Here is a 25,191-nt window from a genome sequence, read left to right on the forward strand (position 1 = left end):
GAGTGGCCACCATGCTTCCTGCTGCCCGGAGCGGAGGAGCAGAAGAGCGCCATCTGCAGGGACACAGTGGGATAGAGCAGATGTGTGGAGAGGGCCCCGATGGGGGAGTCCAGACAGGGTCTCCAGGTCCCAGCCATTGCTGGTTGTTTGGGGGCTCTGGATGGCAGGAGACCCCGTGTGTCCTGGTCCTTGCTGGGGCTCACGCTGGTTTTTGCTCCTTGCTCTTGGGGCCCCACCAAGCTGGCTCCTCCACACTCAGGGTCCCTGAGGTTGCTTCCCTGCCACTGGATAATCTGCATCCAGTCCTCTGTACCCTAGAGGCACCCTCTGTTCAGGAAGGGCCAGGAAGAGCTGAGGCTCCAGGGTGACTGGGTCTCCTGGTCAGGTGCCTGTGCGTGGGCTGAGTATGAAGTGAGGGGACAGTCCATGGTGACACTGCCACCACCACTGTGAGGCTCCTCCGTGGACATCCTTCTGGAGGCCTCTTTTCTGGCTGCTTGCTCTGTGGGTCCTGCAGGGTCAGAGTCAGCTCTGCCCCTTCCAGCTGGGGCAGCCTGGCAGGTGCCATAACCTCCTCCAAGTGCCACTTCCTGGCCGTAGACTCAGGGCAGAACTGGGAGGGGTCAGCCTCCTTCTTGGCCTGCTGGTTTACGGCTGGTGAAAGAGGGCCAGGCCCTAACTTGTCACCATCAGCTGAGGCCCTGCAGCCTCCCACACTGACCGGAGAATCAGTCACCATCCGAGCAGACGGACAGGTCACCATTCCTGGCGCATGGCAAGCTCACATCTGGGGCTCCCACTCATGTCTGGGGCTCCAGCCACACCAGCCCACACCTCTGGGGTTGGCTTATCAACGAAGTGGAGGCTGAGCTGCCTGGGCAGAGCGGGACAGGCGAGCACGGCGGGGAGGCGCACACCAGGGAGGAGGGCGGAGGAGAGGACTCGCTGGCCCTGGCTCTGGCATTGTTCACCCAACAAAAGCATCGCCTCCCGTGCTCAAGCCCACAGGCACTGGCAGGCTGATTCACTGCGATCACCCTGAACTCCCCACAGCCCTTCACAGGCACCCCAGAATTTCTTCCTGCCACCATGGACTGGCTCTGTATTTCTCAGGGCTTCTTGGGAATGGAGCATATGCACCTGGCTTCTTTGGTTACACATCAAGTCCTTGAGCATCATCTGCAAGCACGAGGCTGCTGGAATCAGCAGTTCATTCTCCTCTGTCACAGGCAAAGTGACCCAACCTCCCCGTGCGGCCCTAGCACAAAGCAGCCACATTTAATAGCGCTACCTGCCATCACTGAGCTCACACCAGACAAACACTGTGCCAGCATTTTGTACGAATTTCCTCCCCCTGCAACTGTAGTTATGTTTCTTGTTGCTGAGACAAAATACCCATCACCCATGGTTAACGGGAGGAAAGACAGATGTGGCTCAGCGTGTGGAGGTTTCAGTCCAGAGTTGCTGGCTCCAAGGCTGACTGGCAGTGCACGCGGGGCAGGCGGGCATCGCCGAGGAGAAATGGTTCACGGTAGGCAGAAGGTAACAGGGCACGCAAGGAGCGACCACAGCTCTTTGTATCCCTGTGTCCCATCCAGGCTACTCAGGCAGATAGGACCCACAGCCTGGATCCCAGCACCGCACCGTGAATCAATCCCGGCGTCATGCACCTCGGAAAAAGCCCCACCTGTGACTGCACGAAGCCTCGGGGGGACGTCTAGACACAAGCCATAATAGGCACCAGTAATATCCACTCTGTGAATAGGAAAGCTGAGGTTCACGAGGTGTAAGGTACCTGTCATCCAGCACTCTGGGAGGCTGAGACAGGAGGACCGCAAATTCCGGCCCAACCCAGGCAGCCTGGTGACTTAGCGAGACCTTGCCTCAAAAATGGATAGACGGCAGACAGACAGACAGATAGACAGGGGGTATAGTACATGGTGAGGGACCTAGGTTTAGTCCTCAGTACCCGACCCCAGCCATACAGAGAGAGAGAGAGAGAGAGAGGAGGTATCAGGTAATTTTTCCTAAAGCACATCAGGTAAAAGTGAGAACCCATTCCAGAACCCAGGCGGGCTGATTCCCTGATCCCAGAACCTACCCCCTCAAGGGTCAGGCCCTGCAGCCCCTGTTGTACACAGAACAGCCTGAACTACAACCCGCTCCATCACAGTGAGTATTCAGAGACCTCCGGCTTAGATTCCTGCACGCCGCACGCCGTCCTCCGAAGCGGCCCGAACACCCCACAGGCCTTTCCTTACCAGCCTGAAGCCAGGTGTCCCCAAGCCCTGTCCCTTGTTTATTAACAGACCCTCGCTGAGCCACAGCACACGCAGCACCAGGACGCAAGAAGCCGCTGCAGGAGATAAACCCAGGGCCCCGAGTATCTGCCCGGGAGGACAGAGAAGGGGAAGCAGGGTGCACTTCGGGGCTGGCGTCTGCTGACTGACTGTCTGTGGTGCTACAGACCCAGAGACCCATTAGAGCTGAGGGCCAGGACCTTCGTGAGCCAAGCGTTTAAATAAAAACCTGAGGATACTAAGAGACACACTATCACGACTGCTCCCCAAATCCTCTCGCTCTGAGCACACTCACCCCACTCCTCCGTCCCTTTCTGAAGCAGTTCTGGAAATTTCCTTCCCCGAGAGTCTGCACATGGTGGTGACGGCCACTGCCAAGCGCCATCCAGCAGAGAGGCAGTCGTGAAACCACCACCCGTGTCCTCATCCACCTCATTCACCGGATCTGCCACCACGCGGCTTCCAGCTCCTCCCCAAGACCACAGTGACCACGGGAGGGAAATGTTCTGAATCAGTGCAGGACACTGAGGCAGCCAGGGCCGCACAGGCACAGATACTCAGGGGAGAGGTCTCTAGAGCCGCTGCAGAGGGGAAGAGTGACGGGATCAGCGTGTCCACGCGAGCGGGATTCCTGCAATGTGTGAGCGTAGTATCATTATAATGTTATTTAAGCATCTGCTGCCTTTTGGGGGCAGTGCGTGACTGTCACAGCAGGCTCTATCTTCCTGTCTCATTCACACTCAGACCTCAGGCCACTAGGAGCTGAGCGCTCCCTCCTGCTGTCTCTTCTCTCCTGTGGAGCTGAAAACCCGAGGCCACACGTTCCGTTCCAGAGAGAGCGCTTATCACAGACATGGATGGCCCGCCCCGAGCAGCTGTCACAGGGTGAGACGTGAACCCCACTGCAGGAGCCACAGAGACTTCCAGGGCGTGCCTGTCACAGCAGCTAAACCCCACCTACCCTGACTAATACAGTGACCCCACACGTTCCTGCTGCCTTTGAGCCATGCTGATGGCACTGAGCTAAGGGCATCTGTCAAGTCCTTGAATCACCTGTGCTCTCAAGAGGGAAGCAGCCTCCGGGCTGTCAGTGCCATAGGAGTGGAGGGCCAGTGCCCTGCCCAGCAGGATTCTCGGGCCAAGGCAACGAACACCATCACTGGAGTCAGCAGACACTGGGCACAGGTGGACACGTGCCTGCTCCCGTCACGGGCCGAGGTCGCCCTCGTTTCTCCAGCAAGGAGCACAGGGCTGCAGCTGGGACGAGGCACTGGAGGGCGGAGAGGAAGAGTGGCTCTGACGAAGCCCCTGCCATCGCCTGGCTGCAGGCTGTGAACGTGACGAAAGCGCTTCCTGCCGCCTGTTTCCAGAAAGGCAAACCCTCCCTGCTCCTTCCTGCTGGCTTCTTAGTGCCCAGGAGCAGCATGACATCCAGAGCCCGACCTGCGGCTAGGTTCCCGTGGGACGAGGCTTCTGAGACAGGGCGTTACTACACGAGAAGGCGCTGGTTGGCCACAGAAGGGCAGAGGAGCAGTGGGAAGGGACGGGATGATCAGAAGACTTGGCATTAAAAATGGCCCAAATGTGGCGTGGCTGGAACAGGGTGGGGCAGGCAGAGGTGACCTGGGGACTCAGGTGGGGCCTGCACCATGAGGGAGGGTCCTGGCCCCACGCGGCCAGTCACGTCCTTGGTGACTGCAGTCTCCCCTTCCACCTGACCGTCCTCCTCCGCAGTCAGGCTTTACCGGCTTGTGGTCATGCAGTTTCCTTATTTCTAAATGTGTTCTGAGGTTTGGTGGGGGAGAGGGATGCTGCTTACTGTGTCGCTTTGAAGTCCCCCACAATCAACGTGTCTTCCAGCTCCATCTGATGGATGAAGAGACTGAGGCTGGGGCACGGACATCTCTGAACCTCGTCATACCTGGACTGACGTCCAGCTGCTGCCTGCGGGGATGGCCTCCCAGCCGGCACGATGTCAGATGGTCCCTGCTGCTTGCTAATTCGCTGTGGCCCTGACCTCCACCTCCACTCCTCCCCCAGATCCCCCACACAGTTGGGGCTCCTGGTAGATGGCCCAGGTCCCAAGCGTGCCAGTTGTTAGATATTCCGAATGCTGTCCCTGGGCACACGGCTGACGGGTGCCAGCGTGAGTGTGAACCTGAGTCCCCTGGTTCCAATGCCAGTCCTCTGCATGGTCCATGCCGCTCCATGCCTGGAGCAAGTGGGGCACAGTCCTGCCACCCCTGCCCACACCAGGCCAGGGAATTTCAGGGCTCTGACAGCTGGGATCTCGAAGCTCCCTCCAAACCTCACATGTTGAAGGCTTGGCCTCCACTGTTGATGCTGTGGGAAGTGGGGAGCTTTGGGAGATAACCCAGTGGAGGACGCAGTCACTGGGCGAGTGCCCCGAGGTCCCCGGCATGGCCCTCCTCTCGTGCTCTTTGCTTTCTGGCCACTGTGAGGTGAGCAGCCTGCTCTGCATGTGCTTCCACCTTGATGTCTGGTGCCACCACGTATTTAAAGCAACATGCCAAGCGACCATGGACTGAAACCCTGAAGCCATGAGCCAAATAAACCTTTCCACTTCTTAAATTGTTTCTCTGAGGTGCTTTGTCACAGTGATGGAAAACTACAAACAGAGGATTGCTTTGGACAGCACACACTGAGAGGACACTGAACACTCCGACTTGGACAGAGGAGAGGCTCCGCAGTGATGCACGCAGACCGTGTCCACAGCAGCACAGCCCACACAGCGGAGCCTTGGACATGGCCCGTGTGGTATTTACACGAGCGAGTACTACTTGGTCATAAACACGAACTTGAGCCATTTGTAATAAAATCAGTGCACCTTGAGATCACAGTATTAAATGAGATACATCAAGGTCAAAATAAAAGATAGCTCTTTCTTTTGACGAGAGGGAAGGAAGAGAAAAAGGGCTAAAAGAGGAATTCAGAGGCGCTGTGCCATGCACCAGCCCCGCCTGAGGAAGGGGCATGTTATGCATTGCAGACCTGCACTGTTAAAAATACAAGGCACAGAGAGGAAGCTGGTGGACTCAGGCTGGCACGGTTCAGCCACGCGGCGCTTGCTTTGCAGAAGGGGGTCCTGGTCCCTGCTCACCTGGATGAGAAACTCACCCACAGGGCAGTCGTGCCAACAGGGTTAGCAGGGCCAGGCCCTGACTGGCACAGAGGGCAGGCCCTCCAGCCAGCTCGCCCCGGACTTCCTGGGCCTGAATCCGTGCAGGTGCTGGACGGGACCTGGAGGTGCAGCTTTGACAATAAAGATGGGGCTGCGGCTTGAGGATGGAGACGGACAGACCCTGAACAGCGGGTCCATAAGGGTGGGGTGCCAGCAGAGCTGGGGAACCGGCCTGCCACCTGCGGGGTGCTGGCTGTCACCATGACAGCCTCTTTTGGGCTGCGCGCTGGTATGGCCCCTCTCACTTTCTGGATGAAGAAACAGGATCAGGGAAGAGAAGCAATGGCTGGGTCACCCAGCGGGAGGTGGAGGACCTGGGCCTTACATAGAGCTCTCTGCACCCGAGCCGTGCCTGCTTCACCATCCTCAGCCTCTTGTTGGGCAGACGTCTGCAGCTCTCCTCCCAGTGCACAGAGAGCTTAAGCTGCCGGGTGTCCACAGAGCTGGGGCCCAGCAGCAGTGTCACCACCCCCACCTCTCAGGAGACAGCGCTCTGCACGGCTCCCAGAAGGGTGGGCCTCCTTCTCAGGGCGTCCTTCCCCCTTGAATGTGGAAGGGGTCTGGAGTTTCTATCTTTCACCCGCCTCACGTAGGAGGAAGATGAGGCTCTGCGGGAACGTGGATCTGAAGATCACGGAGCTGGTGAGCAGCCCTGATTTAAACCTAGGAACTCAGGTCCAGAGTTCGCAGCTACCACCCCGGTGTGGACGGAACTCAGCACAGAGCAGGAAGTAACAGCTGGCAGAGACGGGGCGAGTGTCCAGCAACAGCTGGGGGCAAGGTTGCTGACGGCCCTGGCCTTGGCCAAGGAAACGGCGCACTGGTCACTGTTTGCGAAGCTGGACAGTGCTGAGCCGACAGGTCCGAGGGAGAAGGAGCAAAGGCCTTGCTTTTGGCAGCCTGGACAGCCCCTGGGGGCCCAGGAGCCCACACAGAGCCAGGGTCCGATGCACTCTGAAACTCAGCACTGGACACCTGGGGTGCGGTGGCGACATCACAGAGACTCAGCTTCCCTGTGTGTCGGGCAGGCACAGTGTGAGGCTTATAACAGGGAGACAGAGGGACCCGCCCCTGGAGAGGTCTGCAGGCGAGGTCAGCACAGAGCAGAGCCTGTCACTGTCATGAGAGTGCACCTGGGAGCAGGCCCCGGCTCAGGCCCACAGCCCTGGCTTCCAGCGTGGCTCTGTGCACAGTGCCCCGAGTGCCAGGTCAGCACCGGGCTTTAATGTGGCGATGCGAGCTTGGGGTCAGCGCCTTGACAACGGGGATTGGCACGATCTGGGGGGGCTCAGGGAGGACATGGATGCTGCCGCCGGTCCCAAGGCTGAGCTCACATTGCTTTCCTAGGATGAGAGATGAGGTTCGCTCACCCAGCACCAGAGCAGCCTGCCTGCCAGGCCTGGGCGGACTCCTGGGTCCCGGGAGGAGGCCCAGGGCACCCTGTCATGGGGAGACCGAGGCCACACAAACCATGGTGCCACAGCGTGGTGGTGCTTGTGTGGGGCTATTCCCAGAGTGGCCCTGCCGATCCAGGACCGAGTTGTCACATGGACCCCTCAGCAGCACCCGAGTGTCCATGGTCCTCTCTCGGTGCAGCTCGGGCTCGGCAGGTGACCTGAAGTCCAACCTGGTGACGTCCTTGGCTCCCTTTCCTGGCCTGGCCTGCACCGAGCTTCACTGGGAAGCCCAAGGTTCTGTCCCCTCCTCCCATCCACCCACCAGGAGCCATCTCTGCTCTGTTCCTGGTGCCAGCACACTGGGGATGTGGATGAGACCACACGGCCTCAGGCGGGGGTTTCTCACAGTCCTGGAGCTGAGCAGTCCGAGATCAAGGTGTCTGCAGACTTGCGGTTCCCAAATGGCAGAAGCAGCGGAGTCTCCCTGGGGTCTCACTGAGTAGGCACTGACCCCATTCCCGAGGACCCTAACCCTCCTCATGATCTGGGCCCCCCTGCAGGCGCCGTCTCCTCACTCCGCCCCTCGGAGGCTGTTTCAGCACAGGAAAGGCTCGCAGGGGCCCACGTGCTCGGCATCTGCCCTCGGATTTCTCAGAGGACCCTGGTTCTGGTCCTGCAGGTTGGACCCCATGCTGTGCCTCAGGGAGTGACAAACCTCAGCTCCGTGGGTCGGGGCTCCACTGGGGACAGGTTTGGGAGGTGAGGGCTCGTGCCCAGGCGTGGCCGGGGTGCCAAGCTCCTCTGGAGGCAGCTGTTTGAGAGACAGTGTGACAGTAACTGCCACAGAGGCCTCAGTAAGGGTTGCAGGAGTGGTCAGGCAGGTCAGCGAAGCCTCAGCCATGCACTCCTACTGTGGCTAGGACACAGAGGTGACAGGCAGGACACTGTCACTACGGAGCAGGCGGGAGGACATGTGCTGCAGAGGCCTAGGCTGAGGCGGGGGCACAGGACGCTGCAGGTGGGGTGGGCTTGGGGGTAAATGGCCCGGCCAGGGAGCCCCCACCTCTGCACAGCAGGTGACACTGAATGACAGCTGGAATTGGGTGAGGACCAAAGCCTTCGGGGTGTGGGGAACAGCTAGGGTGCAGAGGAGTGGGGAAAGCGGGGTTACCGTGGTGACGGTGCACAAACAGCAGGAGGTGAGGCGCTGCCCTTGGCTGGGACTCCTGAGGCGGGCGATGCTGAGTGACCGGGCAGGGGGAGGGCGGCTTGTGTTTCTCAGGGACACCAGGTATGCGGCCCCTTGGTATCTGTGGGGCCAGTTCAGAGTCCACCTCAGGGCCCAAGACCCACAGACGCTCACATCTTTGTCTGGAGCACTGTAGCACTGGGCTCCCCGACGCTGGAACCGCCTCCAGATGCCTCAGAACACTAACAGGACGTCCGCCCTCTGCAGTGGCGGCCACGCCGTGGCCTGCGCACGTGAATGAGGACAAGGCTGTCCCTCCATCCGGGACAGGGGCCATCTGCTCTGCAAACACTGCTGAGCTGCAGATGTGGACCCTACAGCCAGAGGCTGACCAGGCAGGGCTCCAGGGCAGCAGCGGGACCATGGCGCGTAGGTGCTTTGGGGTGGGTCTGTCCCAACGGCCCGGCTGTTGCCAGGTGGTTCTGGGCCTTGGTGGGTGCCCACCCAGGGCGGGTTCTGGGAATCCTGTCACAGACCCCACAGCCACCTGGGAGGCACCGAAGTGAAGCCAGGGGAAGCCTGTTCTTTGATGGTGAGGTCCTCACGGGCTGTGGGCCCTGCCTGTTTCAACCCCCGACAATCCAGGGAAAGCACCACAGGGGTCCCATCCCCCGACTCCTCCTCCAGGGCAGCCCAGCGCCTGGCACAGTCCGTCAAGTGTGGTGGGCGCTCCGTAAAGCCAGACGAGCTCACACCCTGACCCGTGGAGCACCTGGGCACAAATTCCCAGCCGCGTACCCTGAGCCCTGCTGTGCTTTTATGGAGGCACAGGGATGCCAGCAGCCAGGCTTCCTCGAGTGCCCCTGCATGCCAAGTGCGGGCCTGAGCGCTGGCATCTGGGCTCCTAACCCCAGCCACCCCAGAGCTGCTGCTTCTCAGGCGCCACCTCAGTTTCCAGCAGCCGCCGGGTCCGCCTCACCGAATGGCGCCCTCCTCCCTGCCAGTCCCTCGAGTGCCTCTGCTGAGCCGCCACCCCTTCCTGTTGTTCCCCGATTCTCCCTCTGGGTCTGGCTCATGGACCGCCCACAGGGCTCCCCTGCTGCCTCTGTGACCCCCAGGCTGCTCGTTGGCTTCTTCCAGCGCCTGCCCAGGGCAGCTCCCTGCTGCCCCTTCCAGGCCTCAGGCAGAGGCACGTGGGGAGTGCAGGGATGAGGGGGGGAGCGCAGGCCTGGGTCCACCTGCAGGGGGCTGGGCACCCCGGGAAAGTGTGGCTGCCCTCAGAGCCCCTCACCCACAAGGTTTGGGATTAGCCTAGCGACCACCAACGTCCTTCTGCTGGGGCTCTGGTGGCTCCAGGAGAGGCTCCGTGGGACAGCACCCTCCCGCCTCAGCCTCCAACCTTCTCTCCCTCCAGCAAATCCCAGTGAGTTTGAAGGGGCCAGGAGGTCAGAGTGTATGAAGGGTCAGGGCACTGGGCCTGCAGGCCTGCTGACCGCTGACCGTGTGACTCTGAGGTAGGCGGGCAGGCGTTGCCCCTTCAAAGCCTGAGGACTTGGGGCTTGGCCACCTCTAGGAATTCTTCATGCCTGACTCAGGCTGCCTCCGGAAGACCCTGACCGCCTTGTGACAGTGACATACAGGGCTCTCCAGGGAGGGTCACAGGAAGGGTCAGTGCTCTGCCTGAAGGACCCGAGGCCAACAGAGCCCTTGGGGGCTCAGGCGCAGTTGTTGGGCTGTCCAAGGCCCACCACAGTCCTTCACTGGTGGCCGAGGTCCACAGATAGTACCCTGAGCTGGCATGGAGCTTCCTGCTCTGCCACCAGGTCCCCCAGGGGCCCTAGTCAGTCACACTCTACTCCTGAGGCTCTGTGTGCACTGGGCGCACGACACACATGGGGACCTTCATTCAGCTGTCGCTCAGTGGACAGACCGAGGTCCCCGAGGCCTTATTCCGAGCAAGGTCATGACCCCATTTACAGCTGAGAAACAAGGGGCCCGTAGAGGGCTGTGTGCACAGAGACGGTAACCTGGACACAGCTGCCCGGGTTTGCCCAGAGCCCCTGCCCCTGGCACTTCCACCCTCTGGGCTTCCGTCCTCGAGGGCCCTGGCCTCTCCCTCCAACTGGCAGATTCTCTCTTCCTCTTCCTCTCTCTCTCTCTCTCTCTCTCTCTCTCTCTCTCTGGCACAGGGTCTCACTATGCAGTCCAGCCTGATCTTGGGCTCACTTTGTAGTCCAGGCTAATCTTGAACTCGCAACGTCCTCCTGCCTTAGCCTCTCAAGTGCTGGGGTTACAGGTGAACCACCCAGTTTCCCTCTTTTTTGTTTTGCTTTCAAAAACTACATTCATTCCTGTTTTACTGAGCAGTGACTGACAGAAATGTGTCCACTAGAGACACCAGCGTAACGTCTGATGCCCTACATGTGCTGCCTGCCCCTGCCCGCCACCCCATCACGAGCTCTGGCGTGTTCTCGGGAACTCTTCCTCTGGCGGGCTCGGCCCTGTCAGCCTTGCTGGAAGGGAAGTGAGGGTCTCCATCCTCCGGCCAAAGCCTCTCTGTCCCGCTCATCCAGGCTGAGGAACGGCTCTCCTTGGCCTCTGGGGGGCAGAGCCCAGGCCAGGGCCATCGAGGCCCCCAGAATTCTCCCTGTCTGAGTCACTTCCCTCCCAGACGCTGGCCTGCGAGGGAGGCGGCAGCTCCCCTGCATAGGATGGGACTTGGAGTCCCTGTGTGGGAGCTCCGCAGGGAGACTCAGCGGGACCCCAGGTCCTCCCCTCCCAGCCCTGAGGCTGGTGCAGAGGGGCTGGGGCTGGGCTGGGGCTGGAGGAAGCTTGTGTGCGTGTGTGTATGCATGTGCGCGTAGGCGTGTGTGTGTGTGTGTGTGTGTGTGTGTGTGTGTGCAGGGCGGGGGCTGCAGGAAGCCTGTGCTGGGCGCATTTCCTGAGAACACGGAGTCCAGCACTGTCTGTGAGTGAAATCTTGTTAGCTTCAGCCCCCACGAGCTGGGAGCACTGTGGCTGCCATTGCTCGGGGCCAAAGTGGGTGCTCAGAGATGCCCAGTTCCCTGACCAGCTGCCTCCTCTGTTCAAACCAGTGGGCGCTGCCAACACCTGCCTCCGCCCGTGCCTGCCTCGTGGGCTCAGGACCGGGTCCCTCAAGGACAGACCCCAGCAGGAACTGCGCTCTGTGGAGCCACCCAGCCACTCCCAGTCTCCCTTCACAACAGGGAAGCAAAGGCCCAGAGGTTTTCCAGGTTTCAACACCAAGTAGCAGCCGGTGAGGCTCAGGGCTCAGGGCTCTGATGCCAGCCTCTGTGCCCCGTCATTATCTCCTCTAAAGCTGGCAGTGTTCAGATCCTGGAAACCACACCCACCCAATGCCACACACTCAGCATCTAACGGGAGAGGTCTGGACGTAGTGTTGGGGGTGACTCCTCATCACTCACTAAAGCCCTTCCCTGCAAACCCAGTGCCCCCTCTGCATTGAGAATCGTGCAATGCTGCACTGAGGTAGAATTCATAGCCAGCCCTACCCACAATACTTAAAATCCAGGGCGCCCTGCCTGGGACAGCAGAAGCCCAACACAAATAGCTTATAGTTGTGATTAACCAGAACATAACGCATGTCTTTCCACTGAGAATCCTTGCTGTGGCTGCCTAGAAGATGCTGGGAAGCGATCTGACGCTGCTCCCAACACAGAACAGCCATGCTGATCATGTCTCCTGACAACTTGGACCCCAGAGGAGGGGTTGCCGTTAGTGACACTTTTTTTTGTAATGATCAACAACTCTCAACACAGAACATAGTCAGATGTCTCTCAATTTGTCTGGGGCTGCATTTTTGACACAAGCAAGGTAAATACTGAGAGTTCTCAAAGCCCAGGCCCTTCAGGGAGCTGGGCTGTGGGCTTAGCTGTTTGTTCCACGTGGGGCCGGGCGGATGCTGGTGTGCCTGCAGGGAGAGGACAGCTCCGGCTGCAGATGCGGGTCCCTGTGCTGGCTGAGACAGAACGCGGAGACCGGGGCGCCCTGGCTCTCAGAGCACGGACATGTGATAACCGGTGGCTGCTCCACAAGTGTCAAACTGTGCCCCGAGGATGGAGTGGCCCCGTGGGGACACTGTCCACTGCCCACACATGAGGACTGCTCATGAGATTACATCCTGGCCTCCTTCCTAAGAGCTTTCTGTTTTCCGAGCCCTGTGATTCACCGCAGTATCCAGAGGGAGAGGCAGCGGCAGGAGAAGTGGGACCCGGGGTCCCTTGCTGGACTCCCAAGCTGGCCGGCACACGCTGGACATGGAACGAGGAGCTGTGTGGCCTCAGGAGCACTGCTTAGCCCCTCTGAACTCCCAGTTCCCTCACTGAACATGAGGAGGTCAGATTAACTCAGTCCAAACACCAGCAGCCTCTGAGTCTCAGCGGACCGTGAGCCTCGTCCTGTGACTGCGCTGAGCCCCCTGGAGGAGCAGCTCCTGGTGGAGCGGTTCCCAGTCAGCGCCCCTCACACCGCCGCTCCGAGGTTCTCACCTGGACAGAGCTGGTGGCGAGGACAGGTTCTCCCCTCTTCTCCCCTCCCCGCTGGTTCCACTCGTACCCTCCGCCAGCCTCTGTGTCCTCCAGGAGCCCGGCGGAGCTCTCCCACCCTGTCCCCACCAGGCTGCCGAGTGGGAGACAGGACAAGTGAGCGGCTCCTGGCGCCTCGTGCAGGGGAGCGCTGCAGCCCCATGAGGTGAATGCTGAGGTCCCCAGGTTCTGCCTCACAGATCTGGTGGGCTGAGGGCAGTGTCAGGCAGGGGGGAGGAGGGAGGGCGTCTCAGCGGCCCTCAGATGCCACGGGAGGTACAGCTGGAGCCAGAACAAGCATGCCAGACAGGCGCTTTGGGAAGATGCCACCGGCAGGAAACTTCAAACGGCCAGGCGGCCAGTCAGGGCAGCGCAGGCTGGCGCAGTGGCTCTGACCCGTCTGTCCCCGGCCACCTCTTCCTGCCACCTCTGTTTCTCACCCTGGCAGGGGAGCAGTGGACGCCTGGTGCCCACTCAGCTGTCCACCCAGGGGAGGGAAGAGAGCCGGGGTCCCCAGCTGATCCATCGCTGTGTCGGGGCAGCCAAGTGCCCCAAGGCTCCCCTGGTCTCGGTTTCCTTACATGAGGGGCTGGGCCCCCCATTACCAAAAGCCCCTGTCGCTTCTTCTCACGAAGGCGAGGTGTCCAGGGAAGTCACAGGGGACATGAGCAAAGACCAGGGAGCCAAGTCACAGAGGTGTGGGTGCCCCGAGGAGGCTGAGCAAACTCAGGTGGCCTTAGGACCCGAGGGCAGCTTCTGCTGGGTCAGTTCTGCTGGGTCAGTCCCGGGTGGGGAGGGCCTGCAAGGTCAGGGGACGCCGAGGCCCCAGAACACAGCCAGCCCTCCCTCCCTGGGGTGGGACTCTGGGTGCTGAGAGCCTCCCAAAGGGATGGGGCAGGCCGGGGGCCTGAGCTCCAGAATGCGTGCAGCCCCTGAGAGGCCAGCCCGCAGCTCCTGGGGGACAGCTGCTCTGTTTTGGAGGCGACAGAAGGGTTCCTTTGGAGCAAGGTTTCCTTCCTCTGCTGTTTATTAACTTCTGCAAAGTGATTCAACAAAACCACCGCAAACCTCGGGGAAGGCCGGAAGAGGCGAAGCCTCAGACCTCAAGTGTCCGGGAGGCTTTGCTGCGGGCAGCTCCTCTTAAGCCCATGGGGAGATTGTCGGGCAGGGCTGGGAGTGGACTGACCCCATCCTGGGCTTGTGAAGGCCAGGGATGCCAAGTAGGGCCCCCTGGGGCCTCCTGGCCTTCCTCTGCAGCCAGCCTTGGGCGGAGGTCTCAGCTCCAAGGGTGCCTCTCCCTGAGGAGGACTAGAGCCCAGGTTACAGCTGGCCGAGACAGGGACCGAGCTCCTCCCACGGCAGCACCACGGGGTCTCCAGTGCCTGGGAACCAGGAGCAGACGGAAGGAGCTGTCCCCTGTGCTGTACTCCATCCACACTGGACAGGGCTAACAGGCAGAACACGGTGGTGGCCACGGTGCCAGGTGGAAATTGACTCAGGAGAGTGGGGTTTAGTTCAGCTGGGGGTGGAGGGGAGGCTTGCACAGGTCACTCTGCTGAAGTCCACGAGCCGGGGCCTGGAGCTCCTTGCAGGAGACGCACAGGCTTGGGGACAGGCGGTGACCCAGGACAAGTGCCCTGCATCTTCTGGGGCCTCGGCTGCCCACCTGCCAGGTCTGGGGACAGCACCCACCTCCCTGCACAGGTGAGGGTGGACTGAGGGGCTGTGGTCACTGTGACCACGTGGGAACAGAGCACTGATTACGCTGACCAAAGTCACACAGTGGTCACACTGCACGTCTACAGCAAGAATCACTTGCTGAGTGCCCCTGAGCTGTGTGCTGTGAATGTGTAGGCTGCAGGACTCGGGCTCCTTCTAAACAGGGCCAGCACTGCTCTGGGGGTTAACCAGGTGCCCTGCTCTTAACCGCACTGCACGCGGGGCTTTCGTGAAAAGTCTACATCTACCCAGCTGCCTTCGAGCTTTATCACCATTTCACAGGTGGGCAAACTGAGGCGGGGCTGGGACTCAGATCTGGACAGCCTGCCTGCAGGCTTCTCAGCACGGGGACCCAGCCTCTCAGCACTGCTGGGGTGATGGGCGTCTACTCGGCTCCCTCAGAGCCGAGTGGGTGGTGAGGGGCCTCAGATTTACTTCCCTGGATGAGGAGAAGCCTGCCTGGCCCCAAACTGAGGGTCAGAAAGTGACCGTGATGACAAGAAAGGGGGCACAAAGGGTGCAGCGGGCAGCTGTGAGAGGAGCGCAGAGTTCGGGGACCGGGACATGGCTGCAGGTGGTCAGGGACAGCGATCCGCCTGCCTTCAGGATTAGGGAGTGGAGCCAGCTCTGTCCGCCCTCCCGATGGTCTGCAGAGGTCTGTATGCTCTGTGGCTGCTGCCACCCTGGCCAGGCCCTGGCAGGTCCACTCACTCCCACGGATGCCATGCCCCTGGCTGCACTGGGCCGGCGAGCTAGGGAGCTGCACCTGTGCCCACCACTGGGTGATGGTGGAGGCTGAGAGCGCCCCCGTCCCAAGAGACGGTTGGGAAATGCGGCTCAGGGAGCCCAGGGCTGTGTCCCAGGCTCAGCCTCTGCTCTGGATTTCCGGACTCTGCCGCTGCCACCCCGAGAGGGGCAGCTGTGCCACGCTGCTGGGCCTTCGGGCTCTGGGATGAGTGCGGGTGGGTGAGGAGGATTTGTGTCTCTTCCCCTACCCTGGGGTGATGTCTCCTGAGCTTGGCTGGAAGCTTCGGGGCTGGGTGCCGGCCGGGCATCTGTCTGTCTGTCCCCATTTGCCCTCCTTCTTCGTCCCTTTCTGTCCTTCAGCTCCAGCTGGGGCCCTAAACATCGCATCCTTATTAGGAAGTCATTCCCCCTCCCCCCCGCCACCATGCAGCTTCCGGTCTCTGAGGGTCTCCAGGCTGGTGGGGGACCGCGTCATTTGCTGGCCCAGTTTGCAATTCCTCTTCTCCGTCGGGGCAGGGGCGGAGCGGGGTGTGAGCCAGAGGGCAGGGTAAGCACTGGGGGTGGAGGACTGTGGGGTGAGGGTCACTCGGAGCAAGCTAGTCCCAAGCAGCTAAAATTAGCCCTGGGAACTGGAACGCTGGGGTCTCCGAGGAGCAGCAGTTGTGTAAGGAAAGTGCAAGCTGGGAGAAAAAATGCCTACACCCCATGCCCACTGCAAACCCCACTGTCCGGGCTCCGCCCCGAGTGCCCGCTGACCACCCAGCCCCTCCAGCACAGCCCTCGCGGTGGTCGGCGGGTGAGGATCTGCTTGGCATGCCGGCATTCCCTCCCCGGTAACCCAGAACAATGTGGCCCGGGCTCCGGATAGGACCGAGGTGAACTGGAAGCAGGAAGGCACAGGACCAGTTTGGGTCTGGGGCGGTGAGGATGCTGAGCAAATGACAGGCCTGGGGGGCGGGGTGACGTGGGGAAGGGCAGGACAGACCTCGAGAGCCGGCTCAGGCCGGGCCTGCGAGGGTGCCACCTGGGACGGTCCTGGTGGGGCACCGTGCACCCCTTGGCTCCATGCGGATGGGGCTGCCAAAACTGGCACGATGGGGCACTACGTTTGGTCCCCAAGCTGGGGCGGGGTCCTGCGTCTCCAGGGTGTCTGCGTCCTGTTCCTGGCCTGTGAGAGGGCTTGGCTCTCAGGGATTCCTGGTGACAAGCGAGGACAGCTGCACCTCCTGGCGTGGAGGCTGGGGGCAGTGTGCAGAGCCCCGGGGAGGCCTGGGGCGTCGGGAGCCTCCGGAGAACCACGGAGGGGTCAGGTGGAAAAGGGGGCCCAACCAGGCAGCTTCTGCACTCTCCTGCCCCTAGTTCGGTGCCTGAGGCCTTTCTGGGTCTGCTGGCCCATGCTTAGGAAGTCCCCTGACCCCGACCACTGACTCCCACCTCTGTCTCACTGAGGACCAAGCGTCTTGTTGCTTCCCCCCAGCCCCGAGGCCCAGGTAAGACTTCTGGGTCAGCTTTGTTCCTCCTGTGCAGAAGTAGAAAGGCAAACCAAAAAGCAACCAAGGAAAACCTCCACCCTTTGTGTCCTCCTGTGGGGTTCAGCCCGGCTGCGTGGCAGGGGTAACAACCTACAGCCCAGTGACCACACGGAATGAAACGCCAGCGGGAGGACGCACCATGTGTGCGGTGCTGGACACCCACACTGTGTGCTCGGATCTGAAAGGAGCCCACCGCTCAGGGCTGGAGTCACAGCCCCAGCAGCAGCACAGGAAGGCAGGGCTTTGGGAGGGACCAGGGCGAGGGCTCTGCTCTGGCGTCATGTGTGCACTAATCCACATGGGGATTCTTAGTTGAAGTGTTGGGGGAGGCGGTAGAGACTTCAGGAGAAGGGACCGCTAGGTAACCAGGCAAGACTAGGTGACCGCGCAACCACGGAAGAGGTGGGGACCAACCTATGCAGACGTATGTGGTCCTTGTCCACTTCTCTCCCTCTCTCCTCCCTGACCACACAAGGTGAGCAGCTCAGCTCCTCCACACCTGTCCACACGCTGCGCTCGCCACAGCCCAGAGCCGGCAGCCAACCAAGCACAGCAAGCCCCGGCGTCCCAAGCCGCCCTTCCCCACGTTTCCCACGGCCTTGGGGAGCAATCTGCTCTCTCCTCGCCCTCGTGGAGCTCTCCTTGCCCCCACGTCGAAGCCCAGCACGGGCTGGAGCCTGTGATCACAGAAGGGTCCTGGGCTGCAGTCACCGGCACCCGCCCATCCCTGCGGTGTGTTGGGGTGTCACACACCAGCTCTGGTGCTGCGCCCCGGCCTCCCCACGCCCCCTCTCCCCCTGCTCTGTGCTTGATTCCCCAGCAGCGTCTTTGTTTGAGCTCCACACTCCTGGTATTCTCTAGTTCTCTTTCACACCCTCTGCCACCCTCTCGTGTACCCACTCGCTACTTTCCTGGAATTTCTCCCTCAGAGGATAGCTGGTGACCGTCTCTCTCTCTCTCTCTCTCTCTCTCTCTCTCTCTCTCTCTCTCACACACACACACACACACACACACACACACACACACACACGCATGCACCTTTAAACCACTTCCCCAGAAAGGTGGCCGTGGGCTACTCGAGCCTCTCAGTGTGAACGGCACCCTCCTCCCACCGTCTGAGCGCTGGCCCAGTCTCCCTGCTCTGCAGATGAGTAACACGGTGTCGCCTCCCTTCCAGCCTTTGTAAGTAGATTGGAATCTCTCTTTCTCTGAAATTTTTATGGTTTTTTTCCTTTAGATGAGGACTCGGAATCATTAGCGTATCTTGTCTCTGGATTTCTGTCTCCAGGCCTCGGGAACCCCGTGCCCGGGTGACTCAGGTCTTTCTGAAACACTTTCTTCTCCTGCGTCTTCTCTTCCGATTCCTCTTTTTTCTCCTTTCAAAACTCCCGTCACCGGCACACAGCTCCGCACGGCACCGCGGAACTCCTGGCGACTCCTTCACGCCCTCTATCTCCTGCCCTCCATTTCCTCCTCTTTCCTGTTGGGCCAAGTGCTCCCAGATAACCAGCTCGGGCTTCCTGCTGGGAAACTCAGCGGTCTTTTCCTGCTCTGGGCCTCCCTGGATGATTTGATACTTTTTTCTTGAACTCTTTCATTTCTAGGCTCCAACAACAGTACACTTCTGTGTTTTCAGCTCCTTCTTTTTCCCCTTCTCTGATTGGTCCTTTCTCTCAATCCCTGAAATGAAGGCTCCTCACAGGTTTTGTCCACCTTTCCTTTACTCTGAACTCACCAGCTTTCTTGGTGAGTTTCTTAACTGTCACCTTTTCTGATGACCCACCGTTATTCTGAGCTCCAGACTGCACATATTTACGGAAGGACCACCCTGGCCGTGTGGGTGTGTACCCACCGGCTCCCACGTCAAAACTGACTTGCTGTTCTACTACAAACGTCACTGTTTTCTGTGTCCCCCCGCCCCAGCCTGGCTGCACAGGTGACAGAAACACACACCACATCTGAACGTGGCCGGGGAACGTGACTTCTCCCCACGGTGCTGGGGACCACCCTGCCAGCCCCGTGGCTCCCAAGCCCTCCCGAGCCTGCTCGCCCTCCCCTCTTCCAGGCCGCGATGGACACCGATTCCCTTCTCAGGGTCCCTGCGCTGCACTGTTCTGTGCTCACCTCCTCCTCCGCACGGCGGCGGAATAAGGTCGCCACCCTGCCTAGGTGCCGTGAGGGCTGAGTGAGTTCATCTTTGCATGGAATAAAGAATCGTGCGTGGCCCACGATCAGTGCTCAGTCAAATGTTAGTTATTACTTCATGGACCCAGGCTGGTCCCCTGAAGTCCACCAAGTAGGTGAAGAAGCTCTGAAAGCTGAGTATGGCACGGAAGTTTTCACCCACAGATTTAGTGTCAGAAGAGACGTCAGAAGCAGCCCCCAACCTCAGGTCAGGCTCTTTGTACCCCACACCCCAGCCTCTGTTTGCAGGGATGTCCATGGGAGGGGGCTCCACACCAAGTCTGTCACCCACCAGCTGCCAATCAGCCAGTTAGCGGACCTTTCTGAGCCTCAGTTTCTCTTTGTTCTGTCGCAGGGAAGGAGATTTGCTGATACCAAGAACTCTGCCACCAAGTGAGTGCAGTGATGGGCACCGGAGGCCCGTGTGGACGGCACCACTGCCCTGGTCCATTTCCCAAAAAGCCGCCCCTCCTCCCGCCAGGGAATTCAGCACTGCGTTCTGCTAGGGCTTTCCCTGCTGCGGAAGCAGGCAGGAAACTGCATTTCCACAATGAAGCTTAGAGCCGGGTGGGGGCACATTTCTCCAGGCGACACCCTGTGGCCCAGTTTACACCAGGTGGGTGTGTGTGGAGAACTGTCTGTCTCAGGAATGGCCGGGGTCTTGCAAGGCAGGGACAGGGCAGTGTCGGCCTAGAGAGCAGGGCAGAACCTCCCAGGACATCTGGAGAAGCCATCGCCCAGGGTCTCAGACGTGACCATGAGGCTAGGGGGAGGAGTGAAGGGGCCACCGGCCCAGGCCACCAGCAGCCACCAGCCACAGAAGAGGCAGGAGCCATCTTTAGGGCCACTTAGAGAAGGGCGGTCCTCATGATGCCTTGATTTCAGCCAGGGACGTGATGCTGGACTTCCGGCCTCCCCAGCTGTGGGTGGATGCATGTGTGCCGGAAGGGCCGAGGTGCAAAGCTGCTGGGGTTATGGTGGCCGGGAAACAAACACAAAGCAGAGGAGGGGCTGGGGCTGGTGGTCCTGCGAGGGCCATCAACTTGGCTGAGAAAGCAAAGCACAGGCACAGCGGACACCCAGGCGGGCGTGGCTGGGGAGCGAGCCCTGCGGGAGGAGGGAGGACAGTTTGAGGTACCCAGGTCCCCCAGCTTGTCCAAGGAAGCTGATGCTCCAGATGGTTAAGTGAAATCTGCTGCTGCTTGCTAGTTTCAATTCTGGTCAGCGCCTAGCAGGCTGAAGGAGACACCGGTGTGGTCACGTCCAGCCACGAGGCCCTGGTCTGCTATGTGCCTGAGCCTGGGCTGGACCTCAAGGACGCCGTGTCTGTCCTCATGGACTCACAGTCAGCAGCAGGACAGGCTCAGAGACTGCTGGGCAGTGTCATGGAACCGCAGGGGGTGGGGTGCAGGGCACGCTGGGCGCAGAGGGCTGCTGCCTCCAGGTGAGGACACAGGGAGTAAGTCTGCACCCAGCTGGGGTTCAGAAGCGGACATGGCCCGGGGTGCAGACGCTGGCAGGAGGGTTGTAGAGGCCAGGGCAAGGATGCCCCATTCCAGTGGCCAGGCCTGGGTCAGCAGCCCTTGGGAGCCTCACTGTGTATCTCTAAGTCAGGACCAATGCTACTTCTGTCCTAGGACATCTCCAGCTGCAAGGGTGGCTTTCTCCAACAAAGGAGGAGACAGCAGGGACACTGAATAGCTTTCCCAGGACTGCATAGCTGGGGTACCCTGCCCAAAGTGCCCTCTCTACCCTAGTGGCAGTGCCAGGTTCATCTCAGGCCAGGGAGGACGCTGGGGATGCTGAGTTCACATCCTGGCCTGGGCCAGCCCCAGCCCGTCTTCCTGTCCAGGGAGAAGAGGTCTCACCCCTTGCAGTGCTGTCTCCCATGCACGGGAGGGCCCAGCCTCAGCATATTTGAGAGCCCCAGAGACACCAGGCCTGGTCACTGAGTGGCACCTTCTGGTTCCCAGCCATGCACAGAGTCTAGGCAGGGTGCTGGTGTCGCGATTTGGCGTGAAAGACAGCTGTGTCCCCAGGCTGTCCCAGAGGGTGGGCAGACACCAGACAGTAACCGGGCACAGCGCCCCTGAGACACCAGCTCACTTCTCCGTCCCAGATGTTGCCGTTTTTCATGGCTTACCCTCGCATTTACTCAGGATTTTCTTTGACTCATTTTCCCCTCTTACTTAAATGCTAGCCTCGGATTTACCAGAGCGATGACAGCCATGAGTTCATAGGTTTAACTTGCTAGGTTAGTTGTCCTCTACCAGCAGTTAACCAGCCATGCAGTGCTCGAGATGCCACCCAAGTCACGCAGCGGGAGACGTGAAATAGCCACGAAGAGCCTCAGTGCCTGCAGTGACAGAGGCTGTGTGTGCCCCTCCGAGGACAAATGCTCCCATCCTCCCGGGGCCTGGCGGGGTGACAGCTTGGTGAGCAGCACCTCGGGATGGGACCATTATGGCCAGACACAGCCGAGCCGCCCTGCCACCTGAAGTCTCAAGAGGAGTCACCTTCTCCACGTCCACTCCATCACAGGGGTGCAAAAGACAGTCGCTGGCCAGGGTCCAGCCAGGGGCTCCGGGCAAGGGCACCTGTGCTGTGGGCCACGCTGTGGAACTTCTGTCCTGTCATGACTCAGGGAGGGACGGGCGACGTCCACTGGCGCTGTGACCCTTGCGACCAGTACTTAACCATGGCTCCTCCCAAGAGAGCGTGTGGAAAAGAAGCAGAGAGCGGGGCCTCGCCTTAAAGATGCTCTTGGATATGCTTTCATTAAAATAAAAACACCCCATACAGAAACCGCAGGACGTTGAGAGTAATAAGTGTCTATCACTTCCGCTCCGGATACATGCATTACACCAGGGCGCCGAGGCGCTCCATCCCTTTATGACATTATTCTGCAAACATTTACTGGGCAAGTATTATGTGCCAGCTTGTGGTGGGCACTGGGGTCACAGGGGTGGCCCCAGAGAGTCACAGCCCCACCCCCACGTGGCTGCTGAGTGAGGTGGATGCTGATGAAAAGGATCACATAAACCAACAGAAAATGTCGCTGCCAAGGATGGAGAGGTGGCACAGACCGACGACAGCAAAGCCCAGAGCCGGCGGCTGGGTTGGCAGCCCCTGGGGAAGCGCACTGAGCAAGACACCGGGTGACCACGCGGAAACACCACTGGCCAGGCGCTTCTCACTTGATCTCGGAGCCACTCAGATGTGGGGCTAATTATTAATTAATAATAACTAGGAATCATCACTGGGGAGGAGGCCGGCTCAGAGAGGCGGAATGACAAGCCGGAAGGCACACAGCTGGCCTGGGCCGGGCATCCACCTGGCTCTGTGGTTCTCCAGCGGTGCCCTTCGGGGTGCTGCAGTTTGGGCCGGCATCCCCAAGTCCCACATGCTAAGGGCTCGGTCTCAGGGTGGCCCTTCAGGGGCGGGCGCTTCTGAGGAAGTCCTTAAGCACCGTGGGTGTCCTTGAAGGCATCACATTGCAAGACCCCCATGTCTCCCTCCTCTTGGCCTCCCTGTTCATCCTGTGAGCCGTGTGCAGTGGTGATGACCACCACCCATGCCGTCCAGTGCCCTCACCAAGGCACAGGTTACTATGGCAACTGCACCTAGGTTGGCTCCTGTATTCTTTACCAGCACCCAGGATCCAGGCTGAACAGGACTTGCGCCCCATTCTGCAGGGGAGCACAGAGGCCAAGCATGGCAGACAGCCTGGAACAAAGGGCTCCCCCTTCCTGCCGAGCCCAGCCACTGCCCCGAAACCTTCTGCCCAGCTCTCTGCTTGTCCTTTGGCTGCTGCCAGGACCCAAACTGGGCAGCTGCCAGCTCCCTGGTGTGCGGTGCTGTGTCTGGCTTGTGCTGGGCTGAACTGGGCTGTAATTTCATGGCTGCACCTGGCCCTGCACCTGGGGGACCAGGAGGTCTGTGAGGTGGCTGCTTCTCAGTCTGCGGGGCGGGGTTGAGGGGACCGGGCAACATCGCAGGTGCCCTGGCTGCTGGTGCAGCGCTGCAGAGCTGAGACACTCAAGGGGCACTGCTGTCAGCCCCGGTTCCGGGCCCCACTCCTGTAGGCTTTGGTATTTCCCTGAGTGTCAGTACTGAATTGCTGGCTGAGGACCCCGGAAATTTCTGTCTCCATCTCCACCCTCAGAAGCCTGGCCACAAAGAGCCCTGTAATCTGCCAAGTACCCTTCAGACGGGCAGGGCTACACCTTGACCTCAAGCATGCACTGTTTTTGTACTGGCCGAGAGCCTGGGAACTAACGTGACACTGCCTGCTTGGAATCCTGGCCCCTGAACTACCAGCTGCGGGACCTTGGACGAGCCATGTGACCTTGGACTCACTGCTGCCTTCCTGTGCCCTGGTGTCTCGTCCTGAGGCGATCAGAAGGCTGCTGTCTGAGCCTCCAGGCAGTGCAGATCAGAGGCACGCAGTGCAAGGGACCTGTGGCCAGCGAGCCGGGGTCAGCGCTGCCGTTCCTTGTCTCCCTCCTCTCCCTTTCTCCCTTCCTCTTGTCCTCTCATCCTCTCACCCTCTCGCCCTCTCGTCCTCCTTCCTTCCATCCTGTCTTGCCCTCTCCCTGTTGGAACCACCACGCCCTGTAGACCCCGAGCTCCTGGTCTCAGCTCAGGTCCTCCAGGCAGGGAACAGAGAGCTGTGCAGACAGCATTTAGAGCTTGTGTCTTTCTCCACTCTTGCCTCACCCTCCTGGCACGCCCAGGATGCTAGTGCAAAGCTTTACACAAGTCAGTGCTTGGTAAATCCCCGAGAGCTAGCTGAGGGAGAATCTTCAGGACGGGCTGGCGCTGCCCGCACTGTCCTGCTCGCTGTGTGGCCTGGGGTCAACGCCCTGACCTCTCTGGGTTTCGGTTTCAGTTTCAGACTCTCCACAGATGGCCTGAGGCTGGGATAAAGCTTTCGCCCTGCAGGTCTCCCCTGAGGCCTAAATGAAGATCCCAGTGGCCTGGCTCAGTCTGGCCTTCCCCCTCCTGGCCGGGTCTCTGCTGCCCACGCAGGTGCTCTGAGCACTGGGCCTTCCAGCTTCTGGGAGGGACGCTAGGGGTCCAGGACCCTGGTGCCCGCTCCCACCCAGGGCTGAGGCCAGGCCCTGCTCATGGAGCCAGCAGAGTGAGCCCACAGCGTTCCCCAGCTCAGAATTTTCCTTCAAGTTTGTCAGTTACACTTTAAAAACGCTGCCCACACCAAACAAAAGGTATCTTTGGTCCACATCTGGCTCTGCAGTCTAAAAATCCTCCATTAGCAGGCCATTCTGAGACTGATACAGCAGCACCAAGATTCTACCTCGCTCCACACAGACTGGCCAGCAGCAAGAAATCAAACAATAACAAGTGCTGGCGAGGCTCTGGGAGAGGAGCATTTCCTTGTCGGTGGGAGTGTAAACACCGTGGGAAACACTAAAGCCAGAAACTCCGTTTGACCCAGCCTTAGCCCTTTTAGGTATCTTTCCAAAGACATAATATTACAGAGGTCCACACACACCCACGTTTACAGCAGCACAGCTCACAGTGGCCTGTGTGTCCATCTGCGGATAAATAGGTAAAGAAAAGGTGGTATTTTACCTGAAGGAGCCCTACTCTGCCATAAAGAAGGATAAATGTGAGTCATTTGTAGGAAGGTGGATGCACCTGAGACCACGGTATCAAGTAAAATAAATCAGACCCGCCGGCGTGAGCACTGCATGGTCTCCCTGATGAGAAAGCCCTCAGAAAATAAAGAGCAGAAGGAAAGCCAGGCAGCAGGAAGCAGGAGATCTTTTCCAAAGCAGGGACATGAGATGGCTGGGGGTGGAGGGAGGGACGGAAAGTAAAGAGCTGGAGAAGAATGAAATGGGGTTTTGCAGATGTGAAGGGGACCAAGAGCTTGAAGGAGGGGGCGGGACAGGAAAAAGGAACTGAGAGGTGTCGTGTTCATGCAGCAGCTGCACGTGACAGACGCAGTCAGCCGTTCTGCAAACACGTACTAGTACAGATACACGCATTATGAAATCAGAGGAACACCTCCAACCTGAGAGAGCTGCAAGCCCGTCTGGCCCACAGCTCACCCCCAGGGAAGCCCCTGCCACCCCACGGAGAGGCACCCCACAGCCCCATCCCAGGTTCCACCCACACATGCAACGCGGCCTGCAGCGTCTCTGGGGACCAACTGGGTGGCAGCCTTTACCTTCCCCCAGGAGTCCGCTGGGGAGGTGACGGCTGGCCCTTACCCCCTGCAGCACGCTGGGAACCATCTGGGCCTCAAAGTCCCTGCGGCGTGTCTGGTGGGGTGACGATGGGGTCTCCGTGTGGGCGTGGGCAAGGGTCAGCTGAGGGCAGGAGCTAAG

The 25,191-nt window shown here is 60.0% G+C and overlaps 1 protein-coding gene and 1 long non-coding RNA gene across 8 annotated transcripts in view; one reads left to right on the plus strand and one right to left on the minus strand.

Annotated features, from left to right (window-relative positions):
• Positions 1-25,191, minus strand: part of Syn3 (synapsin III) — a 288,914-nt gene that overhangs the window by 105,381 nt on the left and 158,342 nt on the right. The gene's annotated exons all lie outside the window — the stretch shown is intronic.
• LOC106025545 (uncharacterized) lies at positions 15,692-21,645 on the plus strand. Of its 3 annotated transcripts, XR_010049523.1 has the most exons (4): positions 15,692-17,833; positions 18,575-19,043; positions 19,191-19,451; positions 21,109-21,645. It is a non-coding gene; the product is annotated as an uncharacterized LOC106025545 (long non-coding RNA). The 3 variants fall into 3 exon arrangements; XR_010049522.1 differs by having other exon boundaries at positions 15,693-19,043; positions 21,112-21,645; XR_001199139.3 differs by having other exon boundaries at positions 15,694-19,043.

Source organism: Cavia porcellus, unplaced genomic scaffold (assembly GCF_034190915.1).
Source record: "Cavia porcellus strain 051 isolate PalLab524CR breed Dunkin Hartley unplaced genomic scaffold, mCavPor4.1 scaffold_8, whole genome shotgun sequence".
In the NCBI taxonomy this organism is placed as follows: Eukaryota; Metazoa; Chordata; class Mammalia; order Rodentia; family Caviidae; genus Cavia; species Cavia porcellus.